The sequence below is a fragment of the Siniperca chuatsi genome, linkage group LG10 (assembly GCF_020085105.1).
Source record: "Siniperca chuatsi isolate FFG_IHB_CAS linkage group LG10, ASM2008510v1, whole genome shotgun sequence".
Taxonomy (NCBI): Eukaryota; Metazoa; Chordata; class Actinopteri; order Centrarchiformes; family Sinipercidae; genus Siniperca; species Siniperca chuatsi.
The window spans coordinates 8,233,139-8,237,223 of NC_058051.1; the positions used below are offsets into that span (position 1 = coordinate 8,233,139).

The window sequence follows — 4,085 nt, forward strand, 5'->3', positions numbered from 1 at the left end:
CATCTCGCAGTTTCTTCTTCTTTCGTTTCTCAGCACCTGACTCCTGCTGTCTTTTCAGAGCCATGCTTAAATCTGTCAAACATGCTGCTCTCACTACAAATCACAATGTCATCCGTAAACATCATAGTCCATGGAGATTCCTGTCTAACCTCATCTGTCAGCCTGTCCATCACCAGAGCAAACAAGAAGGGGCTCAGAGCCAATCCTTGATGCAGACCCACCTCCACCTTGAACTCCTCTGTCACACCTACAGCACACCTCACCACAGTCTTACAGCTCTCATACATGTCCTGCACCACTCTAACATGCCTCTCTGCCACTCCAGACTTCCTCATACAATACATACAAAACATTGGTTTTGGATTAACAGAGCATTTACAATTGTAACTTTCACACTCACACTGAGAGCTCACGCTGAGGTTCAAACGGACCTTCTTGCTGTGAAAGAGAGAGAAACAGCCATCTCACCTCAAAACATTGCTAACAGGCTCTGCCAAAAACTGGCAAGCGCACTTATAATATAACATAATGATGATTTGAAGATAGCCTATGATACAAATATGAATTCAGTTCCTTTGACATGGCTAAAAGGGATTTTGTTTTTCCTCAAGAGGAGAATCATTTTCTAACCAGTAAAACACCATTAGAGTTGTATGTGTAACATTTCATTAAACATTGTAGCCCATATTTTTAAGCAAAATAGCATTAAAATGCATGTTACAAATTCAAGAAATTCAAAGCTTATGTCTATTTTCCACTGTACATACAAAAGAAAAGCCACTAACAAAATATTACAAATATTAAAAAGTAAATACTTGTCAAATGAGCATTGCATTTAAATATGGTCTGACAGTCAAGTACAGAAATAGATGAGGGAATTCAACTTGCATGCGTTGTTCCACAGGCGACATGAAGTGACACATTTTGTCGCTTCTGGGTTTTTTTCTCCTAAATATTGAATTTTGACTTGATCTGAAAATGTGTCCAGTGTTTCTACCATTTGTGATTATATTTTATCAGTTTTGGTCTAGTTTTATTTTGGTAAGTGAAGTGTTAGTAAGTTGTTAAGTGACTGCTAACAGTCCATGTTAGCAGTCCATGTTAGCAGTCCCAAAGGAGGTTGGGTGACTGTCCGAAGGAAGCATAGCCCTAAGCAGAAGCCCACGGTTCACCACCAACCTGTTCACGTTTCTAACAAGTTCTCCCCACTGAGAAACCAACTCATTATTGGAAGCTCCATTGTGAGAAACCTGAAGTTAGTGACACCAGCGACCATAGTCAAATGTTTTCCTGGGGCCAGAGCACGACGTTGAATCCTATTTAAAACTGCTGGCTAAGGATAAATACAGTAAGATTGTTATTCACGTCGCTGGTAACAAATCCCAATTACACCAATCGGAGGTCGCTAAAATTAATGTTGAGTCGGTGTGTACATATGCAAAGACAATGTTGGACTCCGTAGTTTTCTCTGGGCCCCTGCCAAACCTGAGCAGTGATGACATTTTTAACCGCATGTCTTCATTCCGCCGCTGGCTATCGAGGTGGTGTCCAGCAAATGATGTGGGCTTTGTAGATAATTGGCAGACTTTCTGGGGAAGACCTGGTCTGATTAGGAGAGACGGCATTCATCCCACTTTGGATGGAGCAGCTCTCATATCTAGAAATCTGGCCGAGTTTATTAGTGGACCAAAACCATGACAACTCAGAGTTGAGACCAGGATAAAGTAATTATTATAGGTGATTTTAATATTCATGTGGTGTGTTGGCTTTTGTCAGAGAGCACATAAACCCACCCACTGTTTTAACCAGACCCTCGACCTTTGACTGGTATACGGCATTGAAATTGAACATTTAATTGTCTTTCCACAGAATCCTTCATTATCGGACCATTATTTAATAACTTTTGAACTGGTATTACTGGACTACACGCCATTAAGGCAAAATCTCCTACTCTAGATGTCTGTCTGATAGTGCTGTAGCTAAATTTAAGGAAGCGATCCCATCTGCATTTAATAAGGTGCTATATCTCAATATAACAGAGGACTCCTATATTAATTTCAGCCCCTCCCAAATTGACCATCTAGTTGATAGCGCTGCAGGCTCACTGCGAACAACACTTGCTTCTATCGCCCCTCTACAAAAGAAGATAATAAAACAAAGAAGGTTAGCGCCATGGTATAATCTCCAAACCCGCAAATTTAAGCAAACATCACAAAAACTTGAAAGGAAATGGCGTTCCAACAACCTGGAAGAATCTCGTTTAGTCTGGAAAGATAGTCTTAACAGAGTCTTATGACAGAGAGTCATAGTTCTATTGAACCATGTATTCCTATAGCCCTCAGCAGTAACGACTTCATGCGTTTCTTTAATAATAGACTAAATGAGATTCTGCCAGACTAAACGAGATTCTTCCAGGTTGTTGGACTGTGGGGTTAATGAAAAAGTCATTAAAAGAAGGAGAGCGCTATGAGTGCTTGAGCAGAACTAGTGTACATTTAAATGTATAGCAAATAGTTGTCGTTGCTATTATACAATCTGAGCTACAAAGCAGCTGTCAGGAGATGGCTGGAGTTGCCCAGAAGCTGCAGCAACATTGCCTTCTACAGGAACAGCACGAAGCTCCAGTTGCTCTTAAAGTCTTTGGAAGTAGAGTTCAAGATGACATGGACGAGAGAGGTGCTGATGTACAGGGACTCGAGTGACCCAAGTGTGGCCCAGGCAGGAGTGGTGGTGAAGACCGGAAGGAAGAGGAGAGCCAAGGATGCTGTGCTGGAAGCTGAGTCACAACTGCACCACAGAGCTCTGGTGGGACTATTGACCCGTGATAGAGTGGGCTTGGGAATGTTCCCAACACCACAGTACGGCAACAGTAAGGGGAAGGAGAAGCAAAGGCTGATTCAGCAGAAGTTAAGGGCTGCAGTGGAGGAAGGGAGGTCGAGCAGAGCTGCTGGTATGAGCCAGCAGGGGGCCTGGACAAGGTGGGAGCAAGCCATGGACTGGAGAGTCACATGGACGGATCTCTGGCAGGCAGAGCCGCACCGCATCACTTTCCTGATTTGGGTGGTGTACAACGTCTTGCCTATCCCAGTGAACCTCTTCAGCTGGGGCAAAGTGGTCTCTCCAAACTGCCCACTGAAGCTGCCCACAGCAAGAGGGTCATTGGAGCACATATTGAGCTCCTGCCCAAAAGCATTCAGCCAGGGCCGATATGCCACAATCAGGTGCTGAAACCTATTACAGAAGCCATCCGCAAGAGAATCAGCAGCCGCAGCCGAGCACGCACCACCACCCGAGCAATTGCTTTTGTGAAGATAGGAGAGCTCCCACGGGCAGAACATAGGAGTCCAGCAGGGATCCTGGCGACTGCCCAGGACTGGCAGCTCTCAGTGGACCTGGAGAAACAGATGAGATTCCCCTGTCACATTGTCAGTACCACTCTGAGGCCAGATATCCTCCCAGTCTCAGAGAGCACCAAGAACATCATCATCATGGAGCTGACCAGTGCCATGGAAGGACCGCATGGAGGAGGCTCACGAAAGGAAAAGGACCAAGTATGAACAGCTGGTCATCAACTATCGTACGCATGCCTATTGAGGTAGGCTGCAGAGGATTTGTGGGGCACTCACTCCACAAAGCCTTAATGATTATGTATTCAGGTTCATCAGAAGATGTATTTTAAGAATCTGAAAATGTTTCAACAAGCACAGACACTGATATGTTTAAGTCAAAATTAGTTTAAAAAGTACTTACATATTATGGCTTTATTTATTGGTAATTTATAAAATGGTCTCTTTTCCTTTCTCCCCTTAAAGCTATATTTCTCCCAGAGTAAGTTGCTCCCAATTTTTCGGAGCATCCTCCTCAGACCATCGCCCAGGCTCACTTCAGCTCACTCCTTTCCTAACTGTTGCCTGTAGTGATTACAAATACACTCTGTAAATAACCATAAGTAAATTTTTGTTATAGAAAAGGTAATTGTCTTTTATTTTGAAATGTATATAGTGAAATGGTTGACTTCCAGTTTTAAGCTACGCGCATTTCCTCTTCTTTTGGAAGCGCGCGCCCTTGCTAGTGCAGTTTTTGCA

General features: G+C 43.5%; 1 pseudogene; it reads left to right on the plus strand.

Moving 5' to 3' along the window:
- The first annotated feature begins 909 nt into the window (after nucleotides 1–909).
- Nucleotides 910–3,876, plus strand: LOC122882693 (annotated as a pseudogene).
- The last annotated feature ends 209 nt before the right edge of the window (nucleotides 3,877–4,085 follow it).